The sequence below is a fragment of the Lygodium microphyllum genome, chromosome 16, assembly GCF_053477565.2.
Source record: "Lygodium microphyllum isolate KBCC chromosome 16, Lygodium_microphyllum_v1.1.10, whole genome shotgun sequence".
In the NCBI taxonomy this organism is placed as follows: domain Eukaryota; kingdom Viridiplantae; phylum Streptophyta; class Polypodiopsida; order Schizaeales; family Lygodiaceae; genus Lygodium; species Lygodium microphyllum.
The window spans coordinates 112,208,976-112,224,021 of record NC_141150.1 but is presented as its reverse complement, the minus strand read 5'-3'; the positions used below and the strand labels follow the sequence as shown (position 1 = coordinate 112,224,021).

Genomic DNA, 15,046 nt, shown 5'->3' with positions numbered 1-15,046 from the left:
GAAGACTTGCTGGTTAGTTTTGACAGTTAAGAAGGATCTTGGTTGTACTTCATTTATTTGCAATAGAATATAAAGAAATATCGAAAGAGGTGCAAGTTTTAAGGCCAACAGGCTGTTTCATACATCCTCCAAGGATCCAACCTGCACACGTCATGACGCAAGCCAAACTCACTATAAAAGGAATTGGACATTAGACTTACCTCCTAGCCATAGAGCCAAACGGGCTCACTCTTAAGCTTGGGAGCTAGTAGCACTTTGGGCCATGATCGCATTCCAAGGGTTGGTGTCGTGTACCACCAGCCCAAACCATCTCAGTGTATGGATGCATCGGCCAATGGGCCAAGAGTCCAAAAGTGGTGATCACATAAAGAATGTGCATAATAGGGCCTTGATTTCTATTTATAGCACTTGGCTATCCTAATCATGAAGTGCCCTTAGTGCATCCTCATGAAGTCACTTCATGACCACTGTGACCAATGCCACTAGCATCCATCTGGATATCCAGGGATATAACACTTCTCCCCTTATGAATGATTGTTGTCCTCGACAATATCCTTAAGAATGAAGCAAGGAAAATGACTCTTGAATGAATGTACCGACTCTCAAGTAGCCTTTATCTTCGGCGGTTTTTCTACTTTACGAAATACTCGGGATAAACACTCCGATGGGATCGTTCAGTCTTAAGGTCAAGAACCACAATTTGGGTTCGATTGGAACATAACTGGTAGTATTCTCAAGCTGTGGGATTTGCCTCAATCGGGACAATTTGCTCACCTTATCCTAGTCGTTCTTTCAAACAACACACATGGAACACAAGGTGAACTTGGATTTCCGAAGGTAAGTCTAGCTATTTATCTTCTTGGTAATTTGGAAAGGACTGCAATACCTCGAAGACAATTTATAGCACTTGCTAGTAGTCATTGAATCGGAGTCCTTTGGGACTTTAAGGTAAACCCACATATCTTCTTGGAGCTCTCTAAGAGTATGATATTGGTTAACATGAGACATGGCACGATCCTAGGCCGTTGTAATGCTTTTCATAGCAATTGTCAATATCTCTTGCATATCGTGTGAAAAGTCGACTATCGATTATATTTTCACCCCCCTTAGCTCTGCGCTAATTGGTGGTTTCAGCTCATAACTGTACATAGGCATAAATGGGCTATAACTAGTAGCCGAATGCATATCATTGTTTATAAGAAAACTTAATTTGAGGAAGATAATGCTCCCAATCAGATTGTCTACGGGAGACATATGCATGAAGCATATCCTCCATTGTTTGATTTGTTCATTTGGTTTGTCTATCGGTTTCAAGATGTTTTGAGGATGACATGGACAATTGAGTTTTCAGTTTTTGCAAAATCATTTGCTAAAAATGAACAATCGACTTAGGATCCTGATCATTGACTATTTTGTTGGGCAAACCGTAAAGTCTACAATCCCATTTTTTAATGTTATCCAATTTAATTAATTCTTTAAAAAATTAATAATTATTATAGTACTCAAAAAAATAAAGGCTCCAATGTCACCACCATGGCCAATAAATTGTTCTAGGCCCAAATCTGACATTGAGTACCACCTAGGGTCCAATGTCACCACCATTGACACTAATGGCCAATAAATTGTTCTAGGCCCAAATCTGACACTTAGTACCACCTGGGGTTTATTAGGCATAACTTATTACAACTTTTTCCTTTGGTGCCAACTAATATCTCAAGGTTATAGGTCCCACAGTGAAATTATTGACATGCACCTCACACGTGCAAGTCACATTTGCAAATTTGATTAACTTTTAATCAAATGCTAAGCAAAGCAATAAAATTTCACATCCTTGTGACAAGCAACTTTTCTCTTGATAGTAACATGGTGTTATTTATAGTTTGATTCAGTCATTATGTATATAATTTGTACTTTGTATCATCATCCGTAGCATCTAGATGACCATGATTGTAAAGCGACACTTAGGCAAGTGAACAATTTTCCTATGAGAGCACTCTCCAAGTGGCACCATTGCATAGCATTTTGCATGAGCATGACAATCAACATTGCCTCTTGGATAACTCTAGTGCATCAGCATTCTATTCTTTTAAACATGCATCTATGTGCATTTATCCCGTTTCGGTCTTCGGAGTAGTCGACTCTAGATCCAATTCGCAGCATCTCCCATGGCAATCTCCAAGGGCAGTCTCCATTGATTGCTTAGCTTATCTAACTTGCCTCCACCTATCTTTTTTGTCTCTACCACATACTCACCATTCCTCTTTTCCTAGTCACCAACACCTAGTAGTGGTAGAGATAGCTTGTTTGTTTTGTGAAGGTCTTGGGGCTGACCATCCCTTATCATTTTCCCTTTGAGACGCAGATACTCAACATGCCGTAAACTCATTGAAAATACACACTAAATGCTAAATCTTGAAAAACACAACAAAAGCCCTCACTAAAAAAAGTCCATTGTGTTCCATCCACCTTTGCAAGACTTAGTAGGCCACTAGGCAACCAACATGCATCTTTTGTTCAATGCTCTGGCCTCCCTTGGGTGAGCACTCAATCTCTTAGTAAAATTACCATTGCCCCTATAGTCTTAGTAGATCACTGTCCATGTAACATGAACCATTTGCCCAATGCCATAACTACTTTGGGGTGGAACATCTTAAGATAAAAGAAAAGAAAAAAGTACTTTGAGGGATACCTTAAGATAAAAGAAAACAAAAAAGAGCTTGGGCTTATTTGCAATTCCTTTTTGCTTCAAGTTTTGACTTGAGAGGGGGTGTTGAGCTAAAAATGCATTAGCTTTATTAAAATAGCCCTAAAACTCAAACTAATTAATGAACTAAAACCTTTTATTAAAAAGAAATGCAGTTCTAGAGGGTTTTTGTGTCCCACATGCAAACCCTAATTTGGGAGGCCCCAAACTTTCTTCAAATAGACAAGCAATTTGCTTGTGCTATAACTTCGCTATCACCCCATTCACATAGTTCTAGAGGGTTTTTGTGTCCCACATGCAAACCCTAATTTGGGAGGCCCCAAACTTTCTTCAAATAGACAAGCAATTTGCTTGTGCTATAACTTCGCTATCACCCCATTCACATAGGATATCTCAACTAGAGCTGTCCATCATCATCCTCTATTATCAAATGCCTACTACCCAGCCATCCACTACTAATTCAGACTGTTTCCAGCCATCGCCTACTTGTTGGTCATCCTAGTGGCTGTAATCTACACACTGGAGCTTGCATTTGCTACTGATCTTCACCGACAACTCTTCGTTTGATACTATCCAGCTGTTACTCACTGTAGACGACCACATTGTTGACTATGTTTTGTTGTTGCTGTCGCTGCTGCCACCCAGCCTGGTCGCCATCTTTTGCAGCTGCATTTTGCTGTTTCGGACCTTCCTCAAGCTGCCACATGCAATTTTCTTCTCCATCTCTGCTATCACACACTGATCTGGCATCCAATACTGTGTTTGTTGCTGCTAGACACCTTCGGCGACTGCCTTGCTGCATTTTGGAATCCATCAGAGTACAACACACTCTAGCTCATTCTCTCTGCCCTGGTCCTCAAGACATGAGAGTTCGAGGGTCGGTATTCATTCACTACATAGTGTGTTTGTTGCATAGAGCATCATACTTATTCAAATTCATTCATTTCATTATTCTCTGTGCTAATTGTCTCTGGGTTACCCTAACCCTAACTATCTTCTATTATCAATTTGTGATGTCATACAATTGTATTTGAGTTTGTGTTAGAGCATTCCTTACAACTTTGGCGATCGCGTATGCTACTACAAGGCATTGGTGATAGGCATAAAGTGCTACTATGGCTACTTTATTGGCATCAACATCAATGTCTTTCCAAGGCACCTTGGTGGTGGCTTGATCACCCACTGCTTAGGTATCCATGGTCCTATCGAAGTGTTAGGGTTGTACTTTACTGTGATGAGTCATTATCATTGTATACTTTATTATACAAATCACCCATGATCTAAGAGAGGGTGTTAGGAGATTGCACCTCATGTGCAAGTCTGCATGTCTATGTGGGCATTTTGTATTTCATGCTAGATGTTCTATTGGCTGGCCTCCAATCTTACACTTGCAAATACTCATCCTGGTGGAAAGAGGGAGACCATGCCCAAGCTTTGTACTCTTCTTGTGCCTTGGCATATGGATTCCATTTTCCAAGCATATTCTTCACGAGTTCTTTTGTTCTTCGTAGTCTTCTTCTTTGTTCTTTGTATTTGTGCAGTATGTTACAGCAGTTACTTCTTGCTTCTATTGTTGCCCTATTCTGACAAAATCCACATGTTATCTTCATCTAAATCTAACTCTGAATTTTCACTTCTCTTTCACAAGCCAAACTCTAAACTGTTATCTTGCAAATTAAATCATTGCTCTTTTTTATATCACACCAATTTCGGATCTTCATTTCACATATCAACTTACGAGTTCTTTCCCTCGGACATTCAATTTCACATCCTCAAGCCTTTGTAACTTCTTTATTTTCTTTAGAAAGACTTCCAGAGCAGGTTTTCTTCATGGTTCTCTTCTGTCTGCATTCATGAATCCTTTCTTCTGATATTCAACTTCACATCCACAAGCCTTCATAATTTATCTTTCTTAAAAACTCTTCCAGAGCCAGTTTTATTTATGGTTCTATTCTATCTGCATGTCGTCAAGGAATTTCCTGCTTATTGCAACAATATTTTAAGATATTTTAACAGAGCTTGCCTAACAGATATTGGAAAGAGCAATGGAAAATAAGTAAAAGACCATATCTCTAGGAATGGATCGCTTATAGAAACCATCGTGCGGACAAAAGAATTCAACTCAAACACATTTGAAACCATGAATATCTCTTGTTGCTGAGCATGGAAGCAGTTCTCTGCAACCATGTCATCCTATTTCTTCAGCAGACAAGGCTGCTTAACTGGCAGCTATTTCGCAAGAACTTCAAAAGATCTCACTAATTGGATAATGCACTGATATGTATACAGATTTTGAGCTCAATATGCATGTAAATCTCCTTTCTTCAAGTATACAACTACAGAATATCTGATTGTCAAGTATGAAGCTCTCATTGGAGACTAAGTCAAGGGACTATCAGAAGCATTGAAACTGTGCTTACGGCAAATAGAAACCTTCAGGTTGTGAATCTGCAGATGAGGAGGACGCAAAGTAAAACAGTGAGAACATATGGACCAGATGTTCGAGATATTGAGGATTAATATCATTACTTGTAGGCAAGGTAGCAATGCAGCGCTTAGTGACCGCAGGACATGCCACTTAATAATATCCTTGGCAATAGCAATTCAAAACAACCAATTGAATGCCACAGCTATGGGCACATGGTGTCACAAACAACTGTTTTTTTTCCGAGAAAAGAAACTTGGTGTCAGGAACAATTGTCAAATGTGCTTTCAAGATAAAACAAGCAGATAGATAATACAGTTTGCATGACATTGTACAGGTCTGACTTATCAGAAAAATAGGACTTTATAGATTAAAGCAACAACTCGCCTGACCAAAACCAAGTAATAGAGGTGATTGTCAAGCTAGCAAGTGCATAGATGGATAAAATATAGGTAATTGAGGTGAAGTTAGGGACAAATCCAGGAAGCTGAAGACTCTGAGGAACATAGGGATGCTGCACCATCTTTTCTTCTTGAGTTGTTTACCGAGACGTTTCCTCCTCCTACCCCTCTGCAAATTGTTATAAACATGAGAACATAGCAACAAGCAAAACTGTTAGGCTCCTTGGCAAGAATCATAGCCAGAAAGGCTCATAACAGGAAATAGTTTGAAGCAGGGAACTTTCAGTGCGGCAGAAAAGGTAAATAATTGGCCTTGCCATGTGGTAAACAGTAAAGTCATGACAATTGGTATAGTGAACAACATGGCCAAAGATTTACACTAGAGAATAAGTCTAAGAAGCCTCCCATGATTATTACACCCAGTTATGCCCAGTTATTGACAAAATGGACATGGAAGGAGTTTGTATGGAAATATCATTGAGATTCTTCTAAATATAACATCAACAACATGAATTTCTTGTTGTCAAAGATAAACAAATAGAAACTGTGTGACTTAAAACAAGCATCTTTCTTTAACCTTGGTAACAACGTTTAGATCTTGGGCATAATCGATCTGATTAAACATATGTAGACATTGAAGTCCGGTCACTAAGCATGAATTTGCTCAATCAAATCATTGAGCATAGATACCTATGCCTTTCAAAATCAACCACACAACTCACCCAATGAGACAAAATCTCAAGCAAACCATCTTCGAACCTCGCTTTGGTAATTCAGACCTTGGCACTTTCTGCCACCTACATTGCAATTGCCCTCACCAGCAATGTAGCTGCTCTTTAAATCCCGACCATAATTCTGATTTTTGCAATGACTGGTCGCAAATATATACCTTGGATTGGTGGAAAGGGTTATAGTTTTCAGCAATATATGAGAAACAAAAGAAAGACACCTTATGGTATAAATGCTCAAATTTATTGGACAGCTCTCCTAGTGGATGGAAGAAGAGTCCAATCAAGATTCTAACATGACATACAGGCTTGAGCCACCATCTATTTATGTGTTTGGACCAAAGGGCAAGCTGCAGATATCTTCGTGAAGTCGTTATTAAAGGGCAAGCTAGAGTGCCTGTTGAAAGGCAGGATAAGCATGCACTGCATAGATGTGGCAACAAGCACTTATCTGTGCATGACAATCTTGAGGGAGAGTGCTAAGACATGTCACACACAGAATGTCCAAGCCTATCTGTATGCATGTAAACAAGACTTCATAGTTTGTGTAAAGATTTAGAAGGCATGTTACCTACCATCTATATTGGCTTTAGCTTGTTTGGACTTGTGTATGTTAGTGCCAGCATATAGAAGGTATGCTTAGATCATTGTTGATGAAGGCCATGATGCAGTGTTGAGCAGAGAGAATTGCTCACCAATCTTTTGTGTGTTGCTCTTGCAGTGCAGGCTATGTCCGAGTCTATCTGTATGCATGTAAACAAGACTTCATAGTTTGTGTGAAGATTTAGAAGGCATGTTACCATCTACATTGGCTTTAGCTTGTTTGGACTTGTGTATATTAGTGCCAGCATATAGAAGGTATGCTTAGATCATTGTTGATGAAGTCCATTATGCAGTATTGAGCAGAGAGAATTGCACAGCAATTTTTTGTATGTTGCTCTTGCAGTGCAGGCTATAATCACACAATCTTTGATAGTTTGAGCATTTTGATGGCAATAGATTTAATAAGATTGTAAACTTATTGGCAAGATAATTGGTCCACAGACAAAAATGTTGTAACATATTAGCAAGCTAAGCAAGGGACATTTTTGCAAACTTACTAGCAAGATAGTTAGTCCACAGACAAAAATTTTGTAGCATATCAGCAAGGTAAGCAAGGGACATTTCGTAACACATTAGCAAGGGACCTTTGAACAGCAAACAAGATGCTTGTTGACAATTGGACATTCTGGTAAAGTGCACGCACTAGATTTGTGCAACTAAACTCTTGTATCACAGACCTAGTGCAGCACGAGAAACCTTTAGATATGGATATTGATGCGTGATGACCAAAACAGTCCCAAGAAAAGTGACATAAGAAAAGCCACTAGAACACTGAGAGAGCAAGACGAGGTCTGCAAGCCTTACCTGGAGCTATGGAGGCCTTGTGTGAAGGATCCAATAGAAAAACGGAGATTGCAACTCTGAGGCAGATAACCTCACAATTTTTTATCATTCGGCACTGATTAGGCATCAGATTTGGCATTAGCGACCCTGGCTGGCAACAAATGAGAATCTTTAAGGAAGAAGAAGGAGCAAATCTCTCACCTGTACAGTGCATCAAACATCCTTAAAGAAGTGCCACTGCGCCAGTTGATGAAGAAGAGCTGCAAACATATTCCATGGGAAATGCTGTCCTTCTTCCTGCGCTCGACGTACATACTCGAGGAGAGTCGAGGACGACAAGAAATATAATTTAAAAGAGTGAGCCTTTGACTCCATTCACTATTATGACAAGTCCTTTTTGATCCAACTGATCCATTCAACTGGCAACCCCAACCAATCTTTTCGCACACGCACAGACTTACGTTTTGTGGTGCGTTATGGGTGGAGACTTTATTTGACTTGTCAAGCCAATTGCGAAACAGGTGGACTAGTGACGTTTTTTAAAAAAAGGAATATACTGAGAATCTTGCTTACATGCCACTCATTGATTTGCCAAAAAGTATTACATTACTGGCTCTGAAGTGTACCCTTACCTCTTAAAATTATATTTTTAAAACTATATAAAATATTTTAAAAATAAAAATTCAATACTAGACTCGTTTAATTTCTCTTGATATCCCCTACATGCTCGTATATTCAAATCTCAAAAAAACTACAAAATGTGAAATCTCCCCAAAAAATACATCTTTTCTATAGGGTCGAGGAGCCACTCATAAGACACCCTAAGTAAAGATGAGTCACTCTTTGTCAATCCATCATAATTGACAATTTCTTTTCACTGTGGTGAGCAATGTCGATCACATATTGCATGTTTGGAGAACAAAAACCCTGGAGCTTAAGACTTTCACTCCACATATCTTACATATTCTTCCGAGAAATATGATTAAACTAAAATGGTTTCTAAAGGCATACTTTTGCTTGGCTTATATCATGTTTAGCCTTGTACTTATTCTGAAAGTACCTTATACAACATTGATGTTTTGCTCCATTTGAACAACACAAACAAGTTAAAAAGCTAGTGGAAGATAAGAATCCTAGAAGCATAGCAGTAGTAAGTTCTTAGAAGTGCAAAGCAAGGGTTGCAAGAGAAGGGAAGGCATGCTTATATGAAGGCAAGATGGTGTAATTTATAGCCATGAGTAGCTTCAAGTCTAGTGCTATAGTATTGACACAAGATGATAAAGACTCAATCTACTTGTAGAGAAAATTAGTTATATCTCAAAATGTAACGTGGTAATAGAACTTAGTTACTTCTAGCAATAGACCTTGGGAAAGATGACAATGTACACAAGCCTAAAATATAGAATAGTAGCCCAAAAAGATTAAGAAGAAGGTACCCATTTGTATACATAATGCGGTGTTTAGAGCCAAATTTTAAAGCTATATGTAGAGTAAGTGCTGCAATACATAAACATGACTACCCATCCTCAGTTAGTGGAGAAGCAAGTATTTCATTAACTTCATCAAAGCAAAGCCTTTATATTGTCCACATGAACAAGTATATAGAAGGCTTACAAATAGTATTTGCCACAACCTTAATCGATGGCATAGATAAACTTTATTTACAATAGTGGTAATGAGCATTACCAATTGTTATTACATCACAAATGTGTGCATTCGATAGCAACAAAACGGAATATTAATGGACTTTTCAACCATGCATAGTCCACAACAAATTAATCAAAGGCATTAATAGTGCATATTGTGCAAAATGGCATTGATAGGAAATGATGGTACTCTCATAATTGTGCACTACCTTTTGCTATATTAAGTAAGAGAATAATTAGAAGTTAACGATATATGAGCACCAAAAAGTCATAAACTATTAGTGTTATTAGTCATCTATCAGCATGAAGGTGCATTAATGGAGGACATTACAATAGAAAATGTAAGCAATAACCTTTGAGTTAGATAGCATATAACCAAGATAGCCTATGCCTACCACACAAAATAGGTGCAATCAAGTGGAAGACCACCATAGCTACTCACATGTAGCAAGACTTTAATGAGTAGTGAGAATTGAAGAGCACAAAGAGAGAAACACTAGCATCATACCAATTTAACAATGGGTGAACAAGAGAAGAATGTGGTCTTCATCACATCTACAAGATGCTTCGCCTTGTTTCAAGGGAAGAGAGATTGAGTGAGATGTATCTCCACAAAAAAAAGGCAAATATGATAATAGGATAAACCCTAAAATCTAGGGTTTCCATGGTGAACGTCCATTTAGAGGGCAAAGGGGATCCAATGTCACTTATTAGAGCTAGTTGGAGACTCCATCTCTATATAGTGAAAGCTTATTGAGATATTTACAAATTGAGGATAATATTTGCAAAAAGTGGTTAGACATAGTAATGCCGAGAAAAAGTTTGAGAAATTACTTGTTGAAATCATAAAACCCATTTATATACTAGACCATAAGAGCCTATCATCACGAAGAGGGCCAAGCTATGTTGGAACCCAAGAGACCACCACCCATTTGGTTATGGTCCCTAGGGTAACCACCATATTAACATGTGGATAGCCCAATGAGATGGTGCATATCAAGCTTAAGAAGAGGGTGCTTGGTTGCTAGAGTAGTTAGAACAAGCCTCCATAGTCTTTCTTTTTTAAAGGCGTTATTTGTGAACCTTTATATAAGAGTTTGAATGTGCTTGGTTGCTAAAGTAGCTAGAACAAGCCTCCATAGTCTTTCTTTTTAAAAGCCATTATTTGTGAACCTTTATATAAGAGTTTGAATGTGCTTGTAGGCATAGTCCGCATTGTCATTAGAATAAAGTATGGTTCTAACTTGTGACATAACTACCTCATGTGTCCAAGTGGAGGGTCTATTACCACTAAAGGGAGCTTCTCCTTTTTATAATATGTTTGAATAATCGTAGAGGATTGCAAGTATGAGATGGCCATACTAAGGAAGGTGGTAGAGATGGATACAAAATGGCTTGTATTAAAGAAATATAAGTTGTTATTTGAGAAGTCAAAGTGCAAAATGATATCAGGGTATATGGTAAAGGGAGAGTGACTAATCTTCTTGAAAAAAATGGTGAGATTAGGGAGATTGACCAAGAGGACATCATCATAGAATCTAAAAGTATAAGCAAAATGCTTGAGTATATCAAAGCACACAAGAGTATAAAAGCAATACAAAGTTTGTTTTAGTGATGTATGTGTCAAGATTGTGGGAGAGAAGGAAGGAGTCTCACTTGAAGCTTTCTTGCTTGCACAATGGGGGAATACACACAGAGATGGAGACTGAAAACAGTTTTCATCTTCTTAGTTGTGTAAGCCAAAAAGAACTCACATACAAAGAAATAGAAGAACCCTATATATGGGTCTCAAACCAAACTCAAATAACTAAGGTGGCATACTAACTGAGCCACGAACTAGAGTAGATAAGGATAGCTGTCATCTAGCTATTATTCATAGGCGGTGTACCAACCGCATCTACAACTGACAAGTCGGTGACATAAATGCACAATGGTCACCTTGGCATATCACGAGTGGAGCTCGATATCTCAACACTCCCCCTCGAGCTCAATCCCAATTCCTGCACACCAAGCAGGTCTCTGAACTTGCGCAGCTTCTTTGCACCCAATGCCTTCGTAAATATGTCAGCTACCTGATCCTCTGTGCTGACATAAACTAGATCAATAAGACCTAGTAAAACCCTCTCTCGCACATAGTGATAATGCACCTCAATGTGCTTTGTTCTAGCATGATAGACTGGGTTATTTGCCAAGTGTATACTACTCATGTTGTCACAATAAATGACAACTAGCCCATCTGTAGACTGATGCATATCATAAAGTAGCTTATGCAACCAATCTACCTCACATGCAGCCATTGCTGCACCCCTGTACTCAGCCTCTGTGCTCGACAAGGCAACTGTAGGCTGTTTCTTGCTGCTCCAAGTGACTGCAGCACTCCCAAAAGAGAACACATATCCACTGGTAAATCGTCTATCAGAAATGCTACCAGCCCAATCAGCATCAGTGTATCCATGCAACTGTATCTGAACCCCAGTCTCATAAAATAGTCCATACTGCAATGTGGACTTCACATACCTGAGTATGCGTCTAGCCGCATCCAAATGCGGTTTCCTTGGAGCCTGCATAAACTGACTTACCAATCCAACAGCATAGCTCAAATCTGGCCTGGTAATAGTCATATAAATCAAACTTCCCACTATGTGCCTGTACATAGTAGGGTCTTCCAAAAGCTCACCTGCATCTGCGCTCAGCTTCACATTCTGCTCCAAAGGAACTGAAATAAGCTTACAGCCTGTCATCCCATATTTGGACAGCATGTCCAATCCATACTGCCTCTGCAAGAGCTGTATCCCACTTGGTGATCTAATCACCTCAATGCCCAAGAAATAACGCAGCTCTCCCAAATCCTTCATCTCAAACTTCTGCTTCAATAGCATTTTCACATGAAGGATATCTTCATCACTGTCACCTGTCATAATCAAATCATCAACATAAATGACAAGTAGCATAATACCTTTCTCTGTTTTTCTCACATAAAGTGAGAAATCTGCCTTGGAAATCTGAAAGCCAATAGTGACAAGATACTGTCCTATCTTGTCAGACCATGCTCTAGGTGCTTGCTTCAAGCCATACAATGCTTTCTTCAACCTGCAAACAAACTCAGGATGAACAGCATGCACATAACTTGGTGGCTGCTCCATATATACCTCTTCTTTCAAATCACCATGCAAGAAGGCATTCTTTACATCCATCTGATGTAAAGACCATCCATTTGATGCAGCCATAGCAATAACTGCTCTTACGGTTGCCATCCTTGCAACCGGACTGAATGTTTCTTCATAATCAATGCCATATGTTTGTGCATACCCCTTGACTACTAATCTTGCCTTGTATCTGTTCACAGAACCATCTGCATTGTGCTTCACCTTATAAACCCACTTACAGCCAATTGCATTCTTACCTTTAGGCAAAGGTACCAATTCCCATGTAGCATTTGCTTCCAAGGCATCCATTTCTTCATCCATGGCTTTCTCCCATTTTTCTTTTCCCATGGCTTGCTCAAAAGAAGTGGGTTCTGGTTCCTGTATCACTTTGACCATATATGCATAGTGAATGGCTGTAAATCCATCATATTTCAGCCTACCCACAGGATACCTAGCTCTCGTAGACCTGCGCAAAGTAGGTTCACTCCCAGGTGCTCTCAAAACATCCCTGGTCTTCCTTACTCCAGGTGTAACAATAGAAGAAATACCCAACTCATCATCAATGCTCTGTTCTGAGCCACTGGATTCACCATCCACATAAGAGTGACCTGCATTCACATCAAACATGGGCTGATCTACCTTCTCTTTTCCTTTTCGTGATACCTGAATACCACTATCTGCATTGCTTTGAGAAGATTCTCCTGATCTCAATCTACCTGTCCATGGCGAAGAATGTGAACCACTGCTAGAGGACGCTCCAGGTCCACTAATATTTTGTGGCTAATTGGGGCTAAAGTATAAAAGGCAAGAGTGTGCCATTGCAATCACCTTTTAGCACATTTGTAAACATTCTCAATTTCTTATAGCTTGATGGTTCTTGCCTTCCCCACCAACATTGAGGGTGATTACTCAATGCCCACAGTAGCAAGAGGTGGATTTCTTGCAATAGCCTCTCATCCATGATTCTCATTGTACCTTTGATATTATCATTTAGATATGGCTTCGTTGTGTTATAGATTTAATACAGTTTCATTTATGGCATGGCTATAGCCATTTAATTCAATTGTTGTTTCTTGAATTTCTTGTTATTTTAATTCAGTCTAGGCTGATTTCATTTCAATGGTATTAGAGCCTTGAATTTTATTCTTGGCAAGGTTGTTTTCAAGCCTAAATTTGGTTACCACCACCATCCAGGGTAACTAGGGTTCAAGCTTTGGCTATAGGACTTGGTACCACTTAAACTATGATTAGTCAGGGTTTCTTGCAATTATTCTTCACTATTTTTGGAGCTCTTAGAGAAGATTTGAAGAATAATCAAAGGGATCTTGGATATTTTGGCAACTCGTGGACATAAAGAGGTCCATTTTGAAAGTTATAGGACTAACCGAGATTAATAGAGTTTAGAAAAAGCTCAAACTAAATTATTTTTTGCTAATCAAAGATTTATCTATTCTCTCTTAGCCTATCCCAAGCTTCTATAGCCAAAATCTTGCTGAGTTCTTTCTTTCTTACCAAGATCTTCTTCCACTAAGTACACCACTTTGTTCTTCACTTCATTTGGAGCAACTAATTGACTAGATATGGAGCACTACAACCACGAGAGGAGAGTATAAAATTTAGTGTATTTTTTAATACAAAATTTGGGCTGCATCAAGCTATAATCTTTGGCTTCTCCCATCATTCTCTAGCATCAAGTTTAGCTCATGGCATCAAATAAAGACTCTCCAACAAGCTCGCAACACTCTTCTTCAATTTGAAGGTTGGCTATGGTGATTTTCTCTCTCCTTGCTGAGTATTCAGGACAGTAGTGAATATTCAACAAATTTCTTCAAGATTTTGCTTCTTCCAAACCCTAGCCATGGAGTTTATGGACAACAAATTGAATCTTGTTTAATTCTTGTTAATTTCATGGGGCTTTTACTCAAATATTTCTTGAATACCTTTCTTTACCTTCAACAAGATGAAGCAAGATTGAAGCATTTGGACAAGATTTAGGGGATTCATAGTTCCTAATATGGGAAAAACAAAGAAACTACGAACTTCTTTAAAATTTTGATCAATTTGTGGCTTATTCATGGCGATTATAATGTGTTTTACCTCTAAGCATCAACTACAAGGCCTTTACATCAAGATTGATCCAACATTGGAGCTATAGACATTGGTTCTTAGCATTTCTTTCTTCTTGAATACTTGGGCAACTATGGATTGTTGAAATCACTTGGATTCTTGATCTAAACAAGGACTGAGGAATCTTTTGAAGCTTTGGATTGATCTTAATCAAGAATTGAATTGTCTCTTGAAGATTTGGATTAATCTTTAACTCTACATGAAGGCATTGGTTGAGATTTATGGACATTTGGTCATTCTTTAGTCAATGTAACCAATCATGGTCCAAGATTGGAATTCTTAGAGCTTCTTGAAGACTTTAAGTTGACTCTTAATCAATGGAAGACTTATACATAGCTCCCATCAACTATCTTGAAGGCATCTAATCTATTTGAGCAATGTACATCAACTTCAAGCATCAAACAAGGTATCATCTACTCATTTTTAATCTCTCAAATTTCGATTGTTGAGGCTTAGTCAATTGCTAAAGAAGGTATTGAATTG

At 38.7% G+C, this 15,046-nt stretch overlaps 1 long non-coding RNA gene across 1 annotated transcript; it reads right to left on the bottom strand.

Annotated features, from left to right (window-relative positions):
• Positions 1-5,495: 5,495 nt before the first annotated feature.
• Positions 5,496-8,081, bottom strand: LOC148023252 (uncharacterized). Its single transcript, XR_015693632.1, has 3 exons — positions 7,846-8,081; positions 7,666-7,759; positions 5,496-5,699 (listed from the first exon to the last, which is right to left on the bottom strand). It is a non-coding gene; the product is annotated as an uncharacterized LOC148023252 (long non-coding RNA).
• Positions 8,082-15,046: the final 6,965 nt, after the last annotated feature.